Raw genomic sequence first — 20,037 nt, 5'->3', positions numbered from 1 at the left:
CCTGCCCCTACAGACTGCACACTGTTCTGGAGCCCAGTGGAGCTCGACTTGAGATCAGGAGAAGCATGGCCTGCCGTCCTCAGGGCTTAGATGTGCGGAGGTTATGCACCCAGGGCTGAGGTGCAACCAAGGTGCTGGCTACCACAGCAGGGGTGGAGGTATGAGCATCACGGGCATTTCCCACCTGCAGGCCTAAGCTACTGTCACTGAGGGTGGTACTGCCCTCTCCAGGGAAACGAATGAAAATAAAAACACAACAGACCAAAACCTGTGGGACACTGCAAAAGCAGTACTCAGAGGGAATTTTAAAGATTTAAGTGCCTATATCCAAAAAGTAGAAAGTTTCAAATAAACAATGTAACAATGTACCTCAAGAAACTGGAAAAGCAAGAACAAACCAAACTCCTAAATTATCAGGAGGAAAAAAAAAATAAAGATCAGAGCAGAATTAAGTGAAATAGAGACTAAAGAAAAATACAAAGAATCAATGAAATGGAAAATTGGTTCTTAAAAAAGATAAAACAAAATTGATAAACTGCTAGCTAGACTAGCCAAGAAGACAGAAGACCCAAATTAACAAAATTAGAAATGAAAAAGGAGACATTACAATCGATAACACAGAAATACAAAAGATCATCAGAGACTATTCTGAACAACTATATGGTAACCACCTAGAAAACTTAGAGAAAATGGATAAATTCCAGGAAACATGGAATCTATTAAGATTGAATCAAGAAGAAATAGAAAACCTAAACAGACCAATAATGAGTAGTGTGAAATGGAATCCATAATAAAAAGTCTCCCAAAAAAGAAAAACTCAGGACCTGATGGATTCACTGCCAAATTCTACCAAACATATAAAGAAGAACTAATACCAATCCTCTTCAAACTATTTAAAAAAAATTGGGTGGCACATGCCTGTAGTCCCAGCTACTTGGGAGGCTGAGGCAGGAGAATCGTTTGAGTCTGGGAGTTTGACAGTGAGCTATGATTGTGTCATTGCACTCCAGCCTAGGTGACAGAGTGCGACCCTGCCTCAAAAAAAAAAAAAAAAAAAAAAAAAAAAAAAAAAAAAAAAAAAAAAAAAAAAAAAAAAAAAAAAAAAAAAAACCCAAAACCAAAAAAATCCCCCGAAAGTGAAGAAGAGGGAACACTCCCTAACTCATTCTACAAGACCAGCATTACCCTGACACCAAAACCAGACAGGAACACAAACAACAAAAGAAAACTATAGGCCAGTATCCTTGATGAACACAGACACAAAACTTCTCAACAAAATACTAACAAACCAAATTTAACAGAACATCAAAAAAATAATACACCATGATCAAGTGGGATCTAACCCAGGGATGCAAGGACGGTTTAACAGACACAAATCAATAAACATGATACATTAGATCAACAAAATAGAGGACAAAAATTATATGATCATTTCAACAGACACAGAAAAAGCATTTAATAAAATTCAACATCACTTCATAATAAGAAACCTCAACAAATTAGCCATATAAGGAATATACCTCAAAATAATAAAGGCCATCTATGACAAACCCGTAGCTAACATGGTACTGAATGGGGAAATGTTGAAATTATTTTCCGTAAGAACTGGAGAAAGACAAGGATGCCCACTCTCACGACTCCTATTCAATACAGTAGTAGAAGTCATAGGCAGGGCAATTAAGCAAGAGAAAGAAATAAAAGGCATTCAGATTGGAAAAGAGGACATCAAACTGTCCCTCTTTGCAAAAGGCATCTTATATTTAGAAAGACCAAAGGATTCCACCAAAAAACTCTTAGAGGTGATAAGCAAATTCAGTAAAGTTGCAGGATACAAGACCATCACACAAAATTCAGTAGCATTTCTATACACCAATAATGAAATAGCCAAGAAAGAAATCAAGAAGGCAGTCACATTTACAATAGCTACCATGGAAAAAAATACCTAGGAATAAATTTAACCAAGGAGGTGGAAGAGCTCTACCAGGAAAACTACAAAACACTGATGAAAGAAACTGAAAAGAATACAAACACATGGAAACTCATCTCATCCCCACAGATTAGAATAATTAACATCATTAAATGACCATACTTCCTAAAGCAATATACAGATTCAATACAACCCCTATGCAAAATGTCATTTTTTTTAAAGACATAGAAAAAAAAAATCCTAAAATTCATGTAGAACTGAAAAAGAGCCAGTAGAGCTAAAGCAATCCTAAGAAAAAAGGACAAAGCTGGAGGTATCACACTACCTGGCTTCAAAATATATTACAAGGTTATAGTAATCAAAACAGTTGGTATGAGTAAAAAATAGACACAAGGACCAACAGAATGTACTAGAACACCCAGCAACATATCCACATATTTACAGTCAACTGGTATTTGACAAAGGAACCAAGAACTTACACCAGGGAAAGGACACCCTCTTCAATAAATGGTGCTGGGAAAATTGGATATCCATAAGCAACTGAACCCCTATCTCTCATCATATTTAAAAATCAATTCAAGATTAATTAAGACTTAAATGTAAGACCTGAAACTATAAAAATACTAGAAGAAAACATACAGAAAACAGTTCAGGATATTGGTCTAGCCAAATGCGACTATATTAAATTTAAACATTTATGCACAGCAAAGTAAATAATCTACAGAGTGATAAGGTAATCTGCTGAATGGAAGAAAGTATCTGCAAACTATTCACCCAACAAGGAACTAATATCCAGAATGTACAAAAAATAAAATCTCATTAGAAAGTGGGCAAAGGACATGAATAGATACTTCTCAAAAGAAGACATGCAAATAGCCAAGAGTATATGAAAAATTGCTCAACATCACTAAGCACTGGGAAAATGTAAATAAAAACCACAATGAGGTAACATCTCACCCCAGTTAGAATGCTATTATTAAAATGACAAAAAATAACAGGTGTTGGTAAGAATGCAGAGAAAAAGGAACCCTTATGTACTGCTGGTGATAATGTAAATTAAGTTAGTACAGCCACCATGGAAAACAGTATAGAGTGGCGATTTCTTAAAAAACTGCAACTATTTTTCAAGGTGAGAAATTTTTAAAAATCTAAAAATAGAACCAGAAGAAATGAATAAATTCCTGGAAACATACAATCTACCAAATGATCCAGCAATTTCACTTCTGGCTATCTGAGCAAAGGAAAAGAAGTCAGCATTTTCAAAGGCATACCTGAACTCCTATGTTAATGTGACACTATTCACAATAGCAGAGATATAGTATCAACCTAAGTGTCCATCAATGGATGGAAGGGTAAAGAAAATGTGCTATATTTACATAATACAATACTATTTGGCCATAAAAAATAATGAAATCACATTATGTGCAGCAACGTGGATGAAACTGAAGGTCATTATGTTAAGTGATATAATTCAAGCCCAGAAAGACAAATCCCACGTTTTACTCATATGTAGGAGCTAAAAAAACTGTATCATATGGAAATAGATAACAGAATGATAGATGCCAAAGGGTGGGAACGGTGTGAGGGTGGGAGCGGGAAATGAACAAAGGGAGGTGAATGGGTAGGAACTCACAGTTAGATAGAAGAAATAAGTTCTAATGTTCCATAGCAGACTAGGGTGACTATAGTTAGCAACAACATAATGTATATTTCGAAGGAGCTAAAATGGACTTGAAATGTTACTCAACACATAGAAATGATAAATACTCAAGGTAATGAATACCCCAAATAACCTGACTTGATCATTACACATTCTATGCATGTAAAAAACATTCATATGTACCCCATAAATATGTAAAACACTGTGTATCAATGAAAGAAAAAATTAAAAAAGATAGTAACAAGTGTTGATGAAAATGTGAAAAAATTGGACCCTTATATACTGCTCATGGGATTGATTGTCAATGGTGTAGCCACTTTGGAAAACAACCTGTCACTTCCTCAAATGGCTCAATAGGTGTAATATGAACCAAAAATTCTACTTCTAGATATATTCCCAAGAGAAATGAAAACACATGTCCACACAAAAACTTGTTCACGAATGTTCACAGCAGTATTAGTCATAATAAAAAAATGGAAACAACTCAAAATGTCCATCAACTGGTGAATGAATAGATAAAATGTAGTATATCTATACATTGGAATACTGTTCAGCAATAATAAGAGTTTTAATTATATGCTATTAACATAATACTGATGAATCTGCTAAGTGAAAGAAGCCAATCACAAAGGATCATGTATTGTATGATTCCATTATATGAAATGTACAGAATATAGAGACAGAAAGTAGATTAGGGGTTGCCTAGGGCTGGGGAGTTAATTGGGGGGATTGGGAGGTGATAGCTATTGGGTATGTGGTTTCTTCTTGGAGTAATGAAAATGTTCAAAAATTGATTGTGGTGATGGATGCAAACTCTCTGAATGTACTAAAGCCATGGAATTGTATACTTTCAACGGGTGAATTGTATGGTATCTAAATTATATCTCAATAAAGCTGTTTAAAATGTTCCAAAAAAGGGTGGAAACAGCCAGTCAAGGATCACCAAAGAAAGACTGTAGCACGAAAGATAAAAACTAACAGCAAATAAGGAAAAATAATAACTCAGAGGACATCGATACAATTCAGTAAGCAGAATAAAGCTTCAGGAAAAAAACCCTAAATTATCCTCAGAAAGGTAAAAGGAAGCATTATTCCATCTTTGAAAAAGGAATAAATAAAATGATATGGAAAGGGACATTTTAGTGAACAAGAAAGTGCTCCTGTAAATTAAAACTATGAGTGACATAAAGAATTCAACAAATGGGTTAGAAAGTTAAGTTGAGGAAACTTCCCAGAATGTCAAATCAAATGACAAAGATAAAACATAGAAGAGAAAGTATAAGAGAATAAAGAATCAAATGAGGGTTCCATAATCTAATTAGATGTTCCAGTAAAAAATATAATGTCCAGAGAAAATACGAGCTAGGAAATTGCCAAAGTCACACAACAAATTTTCCCAGACATGAAGGACATAAGTTTCCAGGTTAAAGATCCCACTAAGTAGCCATTACAAGAAATGAGAGAAGATCCACACTGAAGTATATTATTCAGAAACTTTAGAAGATCTTAAAAGTTCTGAAGGTGGAAAAAGCAGGTCATCACAAAGACCTGGGAATCAGGTTCACATAAATTCTTCAAAAGCAACATTGGGGGTCAGAAGATAATGAATCACTTCCTTCCAAATGCTGAGAGAAAAATTTGTTCCCAGCCATGAGACTGTTCCCAGCCATAGGAATATTCCCAGACAAATGAAGCCAAGTGTGAGAACTGAATAAAGACATTTTCATTGAGGCATTAAAAAAATTCACCTCCATCCTCTCTCTGTATTTATGTGAAGAAAAATTTTTAAAAAGTAAAAATAAAAACTTCACCTCCAATGCATTCACAAGAAACTAACAGAAAATGTGTTCCACCAAAAAAAGGGACTAACTTAAGACAAAGAAAGTTATGGGATCCTATCACTTCAGGACAGGAGTTCGAGACCAGCCTGGCCAACCTGGCGAAACCCTGTCTTTACCAAAAATACAAAAATTAGTTAGGTATGGTGATGCACACCTGTAGTACCAGCTACTCAGGAGGCTGAGGCATGAGAATTGCTTGAACCTAAGAGGTGGAGGTTGCAGTGAGCCAAGACTGTGGTACTGCACTCCAGCCTGGGTGACAGAGAAGGACTCTGTCTAAAAATAAAAGAAAGAAAGAAAGAAAGTTATGGGATCCACAAAACACAGAATATGACATGGAATAAAGGCAAGAGGAATTCCTAAGATAGTGGGATGGGAGATCCCAGGACGAGAGCTGTAAAACAGGCCCACAGCACAACTAGTCCAGATTGGAGAGGTAAGGCGGGCAGCTCATGGGAACATCTCAAGGGAGAAAGAGAAACTAACTGATCAGATGTGTTAGGCCAGGTTATAAGAATTTGCGTTGCTCTGACAAAAGTTAGGGGGAAGAATCAGTGATAATCACAGAAAATTAATGAATGATAGTTATACAGAAAACTAAGCAATTTTTAACTTGAGGAAAAACAAATGACAAGAAAAAAGGTGGTCGTAGTACAGCACCTTTTTTGGTTGTGTACTGAACAACGGTTACACAGTCATCCTAATGCCAATGAGAAATCTGATACAAAGAAAAACTGCGATTTAACTAAACAGGAGGATGGAGCAGACAGGAGCAAGCATGTACTTGCAAGAAGGGCAATGAAGCTAAATCCTTATCTTTCGAAGTACGAACACAACAGATAATTCCAGTAATGTAATTAAGAAATAGTAGAATAAGCATATAGTTTAGAATATGAAGGTACAGACCAAAAAAAAAAAAGTCTAAAAGATATGACTATGTTGGCCTCAAAATCTAAAAGTCTGATCACGTGTTATGTTGGACAAAGTGTGGGGGACACACGCACTCTAATACACTGCCAGAGGAAGTACAAGTTGACATATCCTCAACTAGCAAAATGTTAAATACACATACCCCGAGAGCTAGCAATTCCCTTTTACTGCTTTAACTTATGATGTGCTTGCAGCATAGGGGAGAAGCAGGAATAGGGATTGCACTGCAGCAGCATTTGAACAGCAAGAGAACAACCTAAATGCTCATCCCTGTGGACCCAGTTAAGTAAATTATGGTACATCCCTATCCTTATAATGAAGGACTGTGAGCTGGGGAGTGGGAGACAGGGAGAGGGAGGAAACTCAAGAGATCTTCAAGGTACAGAAAAATCTGTATTAAAAGAAAATTAGGTCAATGATGTAATGGCATGTTATTAGCTGAATCCAAAGTTGGTAAGAGTTCTAAAATTACACTGAGGTTGGGCACAGTGGTTCATGCCTGTAATCCCAGCACTTTGGGAGGCGAAGGCAGGAGGATTCCTGGAGCCCAGGAGTTCAAGATCAGCCTGGGAGATATGGTGAGACCCTGTCTCTACAAAAACTAAAAAATTAGGTAGGTGTGGTGGCACAGGCCTGTAGTCCCAGCTACTTGGGAGGCTGACGTGGGAGGATCACCTGAGCCTGGGGGATCAAGGCTGCAGCGAGCTGTGACTGCACAACTGCATGACAGCCTGGGCGACAGAGCAAGACCCTATCTCAAAAATAAATAAATAAACATTAAAAGTAAAATAAAATTACACTGAAACTTTGGAGGAAAAAAAAGCAAATGTGGAGAATATATATATACTTGTTTATGCATAAACTATCTCTGGAGGAAGAGGTGGGTAGGAGGGAAACATTTCACTGTCTACAGTTTTAGATTTTTAAATCACATTAAATGTTATTTTTTGGAATATATTGCTTTTTCAAAATAAATTTTTAGAAGAAGGAAAAGCAAAGCAGTTGCCTTTGGAGAGTGGGACTTAGGGTAGGGAGGGTGAAGCAGAGGACTGATTCTTTTTGTTGTAAGTCTTGTGATTCTACTTCACTCTCAAAACTCTGTCCATGTATAACTTTGATAGAATTTTTAAAAATTACAATTAAACAAAAGTGGAGCCTAAGAAAGGGAGCAGAGTCTGTGGTAAAAGGAGCAGAAAAGGTACATGGGAAGCAGATGTATTTATAGCCTCTGGAGCAGGGCTGGAAGGCAGGCATGAACCTTTGGAACAGAGTCTTGAAAAGGGAGGAAATAATAAAAGCTGTCCCTTGTCAACTGAGCTTACAGTAGTGACGGTGGTGCCCTCTCTAAGTCGCGTGGCACTGAGCCGTGATAGGTATTAAGGGCCTTGAGTGAGCATCGAGACTTGCCTGAAGATCCCTCTGACAGTTCTTTATGAGTGAGCCTCTTGTGCTGACCCCACAGCTGCCCGCCGTCCCTCCAAGCATGCTGTTCTTATTGTCTGGCGCATTGTAGTGATGGGCCAAGGACCACATTCATCTCTTTAATCATATCTAAAGATGATCTATGGACTGGGGATATGAGAGAGAGAGCATTTTCCAGAACACTGGGTGAGGTGGGAATTACTGCGTTTTAATAGCCCTGAAACCAGGCCTGCATGTCTGTTTCCGCTGGGTCCCCAAAGGCAGAACTAGAGAGGGTGTCCCATGTGGCAGAGATACAAAATCAGCCCAGATCCTGTTTATTCCCTTCTGAAGAGCTTCCTGGGCTCCAGATCTCTGATACCAGTCTAAAGTGAAGACTCCGTGTGCAGGCCTCTGTCTAATCTGGCACCCCAGGAGTAAATTCTTTTGTTCTGTATGATGCTTAACTGGATTTGACAGCTGTCTCGCTGCCCAGACTTACAGGGAATTCTGGGTTTGCAACATTCACCCTGTTTGTCCGTTCAACAACTATGTATTGAGACACTCTATGTGTCAGGCTTAGGAAAAATGGGGCCAAGTTGGTCTAACCTGATTGTAGACCTGAGGCAGCAGAAAACTGTGCTAGGAATTATGGGAATTAGTGATTGGCCACGTGCTGACTAGCAAAAGGCTCACTAAGATCAAAAGTCACACACGGGAGCCTCACAGACATACTTCGCTGGTTTACTAAGTATTTTTTAAAAAGTTGAGTGAGCTGCCACTTAAACATTGGGAGATTTCACATCAAAATGCAGATGCCTCACTTCTCCTGAAAACCAGAAGATCTGGCATGCATGAGTCCTCTTCCCTGCCTGACAATAGCTAGGGCTGAGGAGAGCCTTTGGTGGTCTCTCTTACTCCCTGCAGCCTGCCCTGGCCTGCTGTACTCCCTCACATCACTCATCTGGTCCAAGGAGGTGGCCAAGTTTTTACCCCAGCCTGAGATAGAGCTCAGTGTTAAAATGGACTCTTGTACAGTAATCCCACCAAGTTCAAAATTCTTTGGAGATTTACCACCAGAACTGACATACAAATTACGTTTTAGGATTAAGAAAAGTAAATCCTTATACTGTTTTCTTCTTGGCCTCGAGACAGGTACAGATGAGGTTCGTGGAAGGACATAAGAGCTAACACAGTCCTCAGTTCCTGCTGCCTGCCTTCCCCTTGGCTATGGTTAGCACAAGTCTGGTTATAGCCGGACCAGTGGGTCTTAACCTTGGCTGCACATCAGAAGCACCCGTAGAGTTAAACTTTCGAACTCCCAGACCACAGCCCACAACAATTAAAGCTCAGAATCTCGGGGTGGGGGAAACCCTGGTCAAGTCCTTTTTAAACTCCTCAGGTGATTTCAGTGTATGGCCAAGGCAGGCCTCTTGCCCAGGTTGCGGACTGAGTGGTAGGAGCAGCTTGCTAGCATGGACATGTGGCATCTTCTGTCCCGACTACAGTCCACTTCCACCTCCCTGCCTGACTTCCCTCCTGGGATTCCTGGATCTAGGTAGGTGAGCATTTGATGCTTTCTGGCAGAGGAGGAACTTCAGACCTCTGTCTGGTAAATGCACTTGCATCTACTGCTCTAACATGAGCCAGTCTTGGGTTTTACCTTCTGTGCTCATAGCATAATTTTCCCTTTTAGAGGGGTTGCCTCTTAAAGAGGGGGGAGGGCCCTCCCACCAGCTCCTCATTGTCTTAACACTTCGGCAGCTAAAGAAAGGCCTGTTTCCCAGGAACATTCATAGCGGTTTGAATGACTACGTGGGGAGACAGGGGAGCGGGCTGTTTTAATACTTGATGTCTCACTCAGTCCCCCAGCCCCAAGCCTGCTCCCACTCTGCCATACAGCCTTCTTGATTCCCCTAAGGGGATGCAGTAATTGATGATTAGCATTCCAAAGCTTGGCTTACATCCTGCTAGCCCGTCATATTTAATTACATTTTAACTATATTCGTCTTCGATAATAGCACGAACATAATTTAGATAATTATCTCTCTCTCTCTTATTCTCTGACTCTGTCTCACTTAGAGCTTCTTGCAACAAAAATCGCTTTCTCGGCTCAAATACGTAAACAGACTCTGGGGCCAAGCGCTTTTCTTTCTCCTGCAGCAGCAGCTGTGCTAGAAACGCAATGGTTTTGAGTATTATGCAGAAAAAAAGCGAATTTGTGTTTCTTCCTGTCTCTGTATTCATGTTTGTACACAAGTGGTGGGAGAGTATGTGTGTGTGTGCGCATGTATGTGTGTTTGTGTGTGTGTGTCTGCATCTAGGAAGGAGCTTTTGTGTAGTACAGAAACAGGAGATACCTAGTCAATCAAATTAGTGTCTATAAAGTAACCCTCTTGGTCTGGCATTTCTTTCTTACAAGGTTTAATGGTTTCCCTCCCAAATTTAAACTTTATTCAAACAGTTCCAAATGTCTAGTAAGTCTTTTGAAGAGATGTGTTCTTTCCAATAGGGTTTCTGTCACGCTTGGATCTTATAATTAATGCCCTTTATCCTTGTCTATTATCTGCTTTCTCCAAGAGACCATCAGGTATGAGAGAGAAACTGGGACTTCAGGGAGAGTGTCTTGAACACACTGCTACACATTACCAGGAGTCCCAGGCCCTCCTGAACGCCAAGTAGGTCATATACATCTGATTTCCTCGGCCTAACAGCTTCCCTCCCCTTCCCCATTCTGGGCAAAAGGGATTCCTCAGAACCTGTGTTGGTTTTCCCAGAGCAGCTGGTCATTGTAGCTGAGCTCTTTAGGTAAAATATTTTTATGTTTGCAAAGTTGAGGTCTCTGAGAAGATTCTGAACCAATAAAGGAATAAGAAATGGGTTAAGAAATAGCTATTATCCAAGCTAATCTTGCTCAAAGTTTGGGGACCCAGAGCCTAAAATAACAAATCAATTAATATGATACAGTGTGGAGATGGGAGGTTAGGGGTCCTTATCCCCAGATTATCCAGGTTTGGTCTGTGTCCTTGGAGATCTCAAAGACTCCAATAAAATATGGATTTTGTATAAAACATTCACTCTGGGCTGGGTGCAGTGGCTCATGCCTGTAATCCCAGCACTGCTGGAGGCCAAGGTGGGTGGATCACTTGAGGCCAGGAGCTTGAGACCAGACTGGCCAACAGGGCAAAAGCCTGTTTCTACTAAAAAATGCAAAAATTAGGGAGGGTGTGGTGGTTCATGCCTGTAAAATCCTAGCTATTTTGGGAGGCTGAGGCACGAGAATCACTTGAAGCTGGGAGGTGGAGGCTGCAGTGAGCTGAGATGACACCACTGCACTCCAGTCTGGGTGACAGAGTGAGACTCTGTCTCAAAAAAAAAAAAGAAAAGTCACTCTGGCTCAAACTTGTCTGACGTTGAACAGGGCTACAGGGCTGTATTTGTGTAGTTAAGAAATAAACTCTTGCTGTCACTTGCTTGGGAGGCCAAAATTCTTAGTTGTCCTTGGAAATAAACACTCAGAGCAGATTTCAGGACCTAGGCAGGGTGTCTTGGCCAACACTTTGCCACTACTGTGTTGATCCCACCAACTGACCCTTCTCGTGTGACTGGCCCATGGCTGGCTGATGTGGGGAAGGGAAATCAGCAATTTCCTGATTCTGGCAACTGTGTAGTAACCTGTTGGCCCACTAGAAAAATGATTATAGAAACCACTTACCGTGGTCCCAGGACAGGCTGTGGGGTCCTGTCCTTGGTGATGTTAAAGAGGGGCACAGAAGTGGCCCTCCCTTGGTGGCCAGGAGAACAGGAAAGCCTGGAACTCTTTCTGAGTGAGGGCTCTCCATCCATGGCACAGGGTCTGCGCTAATCACTCCCATTCCTCAGTGATGGCTGCTGGGTGGAGTGACCTGGAAGCAACACTGGGCAACACTGGTCTGTGCTGAGGGGCCTGCCTGGGGCTGTGGTTTCACATGTGTGAAACTCCTACACAGAACAGGGTGGGCTACTCTGGGCCAGGCTGTGCTGGGGGACAGGAGGGTTGAGAAGGGGTGACACAGGACTACGGGACATGACCTTGCACAGGCTCCATAAACTTTGATTTGCTCCCTATGGCTCAGAAGGTTGTTCCTACTTTTGACCTCTCAGTACGTAGCTTAGGAGCTTGGGAATTTTGCTGAAATTTGCCTGCAAAATAACAAAAACCAGGGTATAGGTTTCCACTGAATGGCAATGGCAGAAGAGGCAGCAGCTCGGCCACGCCCCCTGCCAGCAGGCATCTCTGGAGGCTGGCGAGGGGAGGGAGAAACTTCAGTCTGCTGTTCCCCAGAGGATTCCCTGCCCCCAGGAAATACAAGGCTAAACAAAGTTAGGGATTTAATGACATCAGCGGCTCCTTTCAGCCTGTGAGCAGGGCAGGCTAGCTCTGAAAAGGCTGCTACCTCCAAGGAGACAGCTTCCTTCCCCTGGCTCCATGTGTCTGTCCAATACCACCCCCTTCTCCCCTAGCAGCACACTCCATCCCAGAGGCACCCGGGAAATGTGAGGACTAGGGGTGGGCAGGAGCCAATTTTCAAATGTTAAGAATTTGGCAATTTCATTTCCTAATGTTTTAAATACCAAAGGGATTTACAACACAATGAGGACCAACTGGCTCTGGAATTTCAGGTTTTTTTTTTTTTTTTTTTTTTAGGGTGCTTTTGTGGAAATTAATGTCAAAAGCCCTTGCAAAACAAAACCCAGCCCTGACCTACGACATCACACACAGCTAAGCAAGCTAGTGGCCTTCCAGAAGGATCACCAGACGGTCTCAGAATCAAACCTGATCAATTTCAAACCTAAAAATGACACTAAACCCCTGTGGGTACTCCAGATCTGATGACATGCCAAATTCGTTCAGCACCTGACACTGGGGAGATATTCAGTAAAAACTTTAAAAATAGACTCTCCCTCTCCAGCCATTAAGGGGCTGATATTTGCAGCTGAACAGAAGAAATTGGGGGCACTGGAGAGAGTTTAAAAAAAATCTCTGGTGTTAAAAAAAAAAAAAAAAGGTTTTCTATGATGAAAACTATTGCTCTTTGCATGGAGCCGCCCAAGATTAGCCTAGAGCTATTTAATGCACTGGAATCTCTGAAGATGAGTTCTGTAATAAAAAGGGTGAGAAGTCTTCGAGGCAGGCCCCATAAAGGCCCTTCCCAGGATCTGCATTAACTGTCACATGCAACTCGATAAAGCACTGCTTTCTGCGTGAACATTCAAGACAGTGACTGATCTGCAAGCCAATGAGTGAGGCAGTATGGCAGGTAACAATCTTTCTTCTGGGGACACTTTCTGTCAGTAAAAAAGATGAATTTTAAAAAATCATTTTTCCCTCTTTCAAACATTTTCTTGATTAAAAAAAGTCACCACTAGCACTCTCTGGTGTTGATGACTTCTGGATCTGTCTGTGTGAGCCTAGAACTCTCTTAGGCTTACAAAAGATACATGTTCTCTCCAGGGCGCCTGGCTCCCCACTGGCTGGTTCTAAGTCACTCTCTGGCCCCTCCCCCAGATTCCTGCCATACAGTGGCCTAGATGCAGGCAAAAATGGGCTTTCTCTGCAACCCTGCTTTTTCCTATACATTTCAGCACCCTTAGCCAGGATGTCATGAGGACTGATGCTGGTGCCAGAGTGTAGCAAGGATTGACCCAGCCCGCTGGCTTCCTGTGAGCTCACAAAGAAGGTGGACAATGAGACAGGACAGGTGACAAGGATATATGCTCAGTATATACATTAAGTTAAATAATTTAAATGATTTGGGGAAGGATCCAAGATGGTCGAATAGGAACAGTTCCAGAGTGTAGTTCCCAGCAAGAGCAATGCACAGGGTGAGTGCCCACCACATTTCCAAACAAATTTTCACTGCCCACAGAGCAGGAGATTCCCGGGCCGAAAAGCACCACAAGTTTTCAGCATGGCAGTTTTAGCCGGTGCCAGGTTGGTGCACAGAAACTCACACAAATCTGGGTGGCCATTTCAACTGGCGCCTGGAATGCCTGGGAGACAGAGTCACCAATTCAACTGAAAGGGAGGGGGCAGAGACAGGGAGCCAGGTGATCTGGCTTGGCAGGTACCACCCCCACAAAACAAGCAATCTGAAACGCTCAGGATGGAGTTTACCAGCAAGTGCAGCTGGACCCAGGACGGTCCAGTCAGTGGGGGGGAGGATGACCATCACTACCGAGGCAGTTCACACAGCAGCTGGGAAGAGCCTGTGGCAGCTCAACAACACCTCTGCTGGCAGACTGTCACTAGACTACTCCGAGCAAGCCAGGGTATCTATGAAAAAAGGCAGCAGCACTACAGAAGCTTATAAATAAAGCCGACCTTCCTAAGACAGAGCACCTAGGAAAAGAGGCACTTATGAGTTCCACTGCAGCAGACTTAAAAGTACCTGCCCAGCAGCTCTGCACAGAACAGTGGAGCTCCCAGCAAAGCACTTGAGCTCCTATAAGGGACAGACTGTCTCCTCAAGCAGCTCCCCAACCCCCATATACCCAAAGAGACACCTCATAAAGGAGAGCTCAGGCTGACATCTGGCAGGTACCCTTCTGGGATGAAGATAACAGAAGAAACTGGCAGCAACCCTTACTGTTTTGAAGCCGCTGCAGGGGATCCCCAGGCAAGCAGGGTCCGGAGTGGACCTCCAGCAGTCCTACAGCAGGGGGGCCTGACTGTTAGGAGGAAAACTAAGAAAAAGAACATCATCAACAAAAAAGGACATCCACTCAGAGACCCCATCCAAAAGTCACCAACTACAAAGACCACAGGTAGGTAAAACCACTAAGATGGGAAGAAACCAGCACAAAAAGGATGAAAACACCAAAAACCAGAATGCCTCTGCTCCTCCAAAGGATCACAGCTCCTCACCAGCTAGGGATCAAAGATGGATGGAGAATGAATCTGATGAATTGACAGAAACGGGCTTCAAAAGGTGGGTAATAACAAACTTCTCTGAGCTAAAAGAACGTGTGCTAACCAAATGCAAAGAAACTAAGAACCTAGAAAAAAGGTTAGATGAGATGCTAATGAGAATAAACAGCTTACAGAAGAATATAAACGACTTGATGGAGCTGAAAAACACAGCACAAGAACTTCACGAAGCATACACAAGTTTCAATAGCTGAATTGACCAAGCAGAATAAAGGATATCAGAGATTGAAGATCAACTCAATGAAATAAAATGAGAAGGCAAGAATAGAGAAAAAAGAGAGAAAAGAAATGAACAAAGCCTCCAAGAAATATGGGATTGTGTGAAAAGACCTAATCTACATTTGATAGGTGTACCCGAATGTGACAGAGAGAATGAATCCAAGCTGTAAAACATTCTTCAAGATATTATCCAGGAGAACTTCCCAACCTAGCAGGCCAGGCCACCATTCAAGTCCAGGAAATACAGAGAACACCACAAAGATATTCCTCAAGAAGAGAAACCCCAAGGCACATAATTGTTAGATTCACCAGGGTTGAAATGAAGGAAAAAATGCTAAGGGCAGCCAGAGAGAAAGGTCGGGTTACCCACAAAGGTAAGCCCATCAGACTCACAGTGGATCTTTCAGCAGAAACCCTACAAGCCAGAAGAGAGTGGGGGCCAATATTCAACATCCTTAAAGAAAAGGACTTTCAACCTAGAATTTCATATCCAGCCAAACTAAGCTTCATAAGCAAAGGAGAAAGAAAATCCTTTATGGACAAGCAATTGCTGAGAGATTTCATTACTACCAGGCCTGCCTTACAAGAGCTCCTGAAAGAAGCACTAAACATAGAAAGTAACAACCAGTACCAGCCACTCCAAAAATATACCAAATGGTAAAGAGCATCGACACAATGAAGAAAATGCATCAACTAACAGGCAAAACATCCAGCTAGCATCAAAATGGCAGGATCAAATTCACACATAACAATATTAACCTTAAATGTAAATGGACTAAATGCCCCAATCAAAAGACACAGATTGGCAAATTGGATAAAAAGTCAAAACCAATCGGTGTGCTGTAGTTAGGAAACCCATCTCACGTGCAAGGACACACATAGGCTCAAAATAAAGAGATGGAGGAAGATTTATCAAGCAAATGAAGCAAAAAAAAGCAGGAGTTGCAATTCTCATCTCTGATAAAATGGACTTTAAACCAACAAAGATCAAAAGAGACAAAGAAGGGCATTACATAATGGTAAAAGATCGATACATCAAGAAGAGCTAACCATCCTAAATATATATGCACTCAATACAGGAGCACCCAGATACATAAAGCAAGTTCTTAATGACCTACAAAGAGACTTAGACTCCTACACAATAATAGTCGGAGACTTTAACACTCCATTGTCAATATCAGACAGATCAATGAGACAGAAAATTAACAAGGATATCCAGGACTTGAACTCAGATCTGGACCAAGCAGACCTAATAGACATCTACAGAAATCTCCACCCCAAATCCACAGAATATACATTCTTCTCAGCACTGCATGGCACCTACTCTAAAATTGACCACATAATTGGAAGTAAAGCACTCCTCAGCAAATGCAAAAGAACGGAAATCATAACAGTCTCTCAGACCACAGAGCAATCAAATTAGAACTCAGAATTAAGAAACTAACTCAGAACCACACAGCTTCGTGGAAACTGAACAACTGGCTCCTGAATGTCAACTCGATAAACAATGAAATCAAGGCAGAAATAAAGATGTTCTTCGAAACGAGGAGAAAGAAGACACAACATACCAGAATCTCTGGGACACATTTAAAGCAGTGTCTAGAGGAAAATTTATAGCAATAAATGCCCACATGAGAAGCGAGGAAAGATCTAAAATTGACACTCTATCATCAAAATTGAAAGAGCTAGAGGAGCAAGATCAAAAAAACTCAAAACCTAGCAGAAGACAAGAAAAAACTAAGAACAGAGCAGAACTGAAGGAGGTAGAGACACAAAAAATCCTTCAAAAACTCAATAAATCCAGGAGCTGGTTTTTTGAAAAGATCAACAAGACAGACAGACCACTAGCCAGATTAATAAAAAAGAAAGGGGAGAAGAATCAAATAGATACAATAAAAAAGGATAAAGGGGATATCACCACTGATTCCACAGAAATACAAACTACAATCAGAGATTACTACAAAGAACTCTATGCATATAAACCAGTAAACCTGAAGAAATGGATGAATTCCTGGACACTTGCACCCTCCCAAGCCTAAACCAGGAAGAAGTTGAAACCTTGAATAGACCAATAACAAGGGATGAAGTTGACGCAGCAATTAATAGCCTACCACCCAAAAAAAGTCCTGGTCCAGAGAGGTTCACAGCTGAATTCTACCAGACATACAAAGAGGAGTTGGTACCATTCCTTCTGAAACTATTCCAAACAATCCAAAAAGAGGGAATCCTTCCCAAATCATTTTATGAGACCAACATCATCCTGATACCGAAACCGGGCAGAGACAAGAAAACTTCAGGCCAATATCCATGAGGAACATAAATGCAAAAATCTTCAATAAAATACTGGCAAACCGACTGCAACAGCACATCAAAAAGCTTATTCGTCACGATCAAGTAGGCTTCATTCCAGGGATGCAAGGCTGGTTCAACATATGCAAGTCTATAAATGTAATCCACCACATAAACAGAACCAAAGACAAAAACTACATGATTATCTCAATAGATGCAGAGAAGGCCTTCGACAAAATTCAACAGCACTTTATGCTAAAAACTCTGAATAAACTAGGTATTGAAGGAACATATCTCAAAACAAAAGCTATTTATGACAAACCTATAGCCAATATCATACTGAATGGGCAAAAACTGGAAACATTACCTTTGAAATCTGGCACTAGACAAGGATGCCCGCTCTCACCACTCCTATTCAATATAGTATTGGAAGCTCTAGCCAGAACAATTAGGCAAGAAAAAACAAATAAAGGGTATTCAAATAGGAAAAGAGGAAGTCAAATTGTCTCTATTTGCAGACAACATAATTGTATATTTAGAAGACCGTATCATCTCAACCCAAAAATCTCCTTAAACTGATAAGCAACTTCAGCAAAGTCTCAGGATACAAAATCAATGTGCAGAAATCACAAGCATTTCTATGCACCAATAACAGACTAACAGAGAGCCAAATCATGAGCAAACTCCCATTCACAATCGCTACAAAGAAAATAAAATACCTAGGAGTACAACTAACAAAGGATGTAAAGGACCTCTTCAAGGAGAACTACAAACCACTGCTCAACGAAATAAGAGAGGACACAAACAGATGGAGAAACATTCCATGCTCATGGTTAGAAAGAATCAATATCGTGAAAATGGCCATACTGCACAAAGTAATTTATAGATTCAGCGCTATCCCCATCAAGCTACCAAGGACCTTCTTAACAGAACTGGAAAAAAAAAAACACGTTAAACTTCATGTGGAACCAAAAGAGCACCTGCATAGCCAAGACAATCCTAAGCAAAGAGAACAAAGCTGGAGGCATCAAGCTACCTGATTTCAAACTATACTACAAAGCTACAGTAATCAAAACAACATGGTGCTGGTACCAAAGCAGAGATATAGACCAATGGAACAGAACAGAGGCCTCAGAAATAACACCACACATCTACAACCATCTGATCTTTGACAAACTTCACAAAAACAGGCAACGAGGAAAGGATTCCCTGTTTAATAAATGGTGTTGGGAAAACTGGCTAGCAGTGTGCAGAATGCAGAAACTGGACCTCTTCCTGACACCTTACACTAAAATTAACTCCAGCTGGTTTAAAGACTTACACATAAGACCTAACACCATAAAAACCCTAGAAGAAAATCTAAGCGAAACCATTCAGGACATAGGCATAGGCAAGGACTTAATGACTAAAACACCAAAAGCATTGGCAACAAAAGCCAAAATAGACAAGTGGGACCTAATTAAACTCCAGAGCTTCTGTACAGCAAAAGAAACAATCATTAGAGTGAACTGGCAACCAACAGAATGGGAAAAATTTTTTGCAATCTACCCATCTGACCAAGGGCTAATATCCAGAATCTACAAAGAACTAAAGCACATTTATAAGAAAAAAAACAAAAAAATCCATCCAAAAGTGGGCGAAGGCTATGACAGAAACTTTTCAAAAGAAGACATATATGAGGCCAATAAACATATGAAAACATGCTAATCATCACTGATTATTAGAGAAATGCAAATCAAAACCACATAGAGATACCATCTCAGGCCAGTTAGAATGGCGATCATTAAAAAATCTGGAGACAACAGATGCTGGAGAGGATGTGGAGAAACAGGAACACTTTTACACTGTTGGTGGGAGTGTAAATTAGTTCAACCATTGTGGAAGACAGTGTGGCGTTTCCTCAAGGACCTAGAAATAGAAATTCCATTTGACCCAGCAATCTCATTACTGGGTATATACTCAAAGGATTATAAATCATTCTATTATAAAGACACATGCACACATATGTTCATAGTGGCACTGTTTACAATAGCAAAGACCTTGAACCAACCCAAATGCCCATCGATGATAGACTGGACAAGGAAAATGTGGCACATATACACCATGGACTACTATGCAGCCATAAAAAATGATGAGTTCATGTCCTTTGTAGGGGCATGGATGAATCTGGAAACCATAATTCTCAGCGAACTGACACAAGAACAGAAAATCAAACACTGCATGTTCTCACTCATAGGCAGGTATTGAACAATGAGAACACATGGACACAGGGAGGGGAGCATCACATGCTGGGGTCTGTTGGAAGGGGGCCAAGGGAGAGATAGCTGAGGGGGTGAAGTCAGGAAGGGATACCATGGGGAAAAATACCAGATGTAGGCGACACGGGGATGGAGGCAGCAAACCACCTGGTTATGTATGTACCTATGCAACAATCCTGCATGATCCGCACATATACCCCAGAACCTAAAGTACAATAAAATAAATAATTAACTAATTAAAAATTTTAAATCATTTGACACAAAAATCAGATGCCAAGACAGATAGGGGGATTAGATGGGCACTGAGAGAGCTAAAGGTGTGGCAGGCCAGGGAGAATCTGCAGGTCACTTTAATTGGCCAGAAGAGCAAAAACAGGGAGAAGGAGGCTGCAAAGGAGGTCACTCACTCTTTGTGGAGAATCCTAATTCCCCTCAAACCAGCAACTCCAGAGATTCCCAACCCATATTTTGCCAGCCTGGGCTTCCTGTGTATGTGTGTGCCCAAGGTTTAATGCCATGTCTTTTTTTTTTTTTTTTTTTTT

At 41.1% G+C, this 20,037-nt stretch overlaps 1 protein-coding gene and 1 non-coding gene across 2 annotated transcripts in view; one reads left to right on the top strand and one right to left on the bottom strand.

Moving 5' to 3' along the window:
- Positions 1-20,037, bottom strand: part of BTBD9 (BTB domain containing 9) — a 92,633-nt gene that overhangs the window by 28,247 nt on the left and 44,349 nt on the right. The gene's annotated exons all lie outside the window — the stretch shown is intronic.
- On the top strand, positions 6,769-6,841 carry LOC119470237. Its single transcript, XR_005199119.1, has one exon. It is a non-coding gene; the product is annotated as a small nucleolar RNA SNORD45 (small nucleolar RNA).

Source organism: Cebus imitator, unplaced genomic scaffold, assembly GCF_001604975.1.
Source record: "Cebus imitator isolate Cc_AM_T3 unplaced genomic scaffold, Cebus_imitator-1.0 Scaffold24, whole genome shotgun sequence".
Taxonomy (NCBI): domain Eukaryota; kingdom Metazoa; phylum Chordata; class Mammalia; order Primates; family Cebidae; genus Cebus; species Cebus imitator.
Note: the sequence above shows the minus strand (reverse complement) of the source record. Positions and strands in the feature narration are given on the sequence as shown.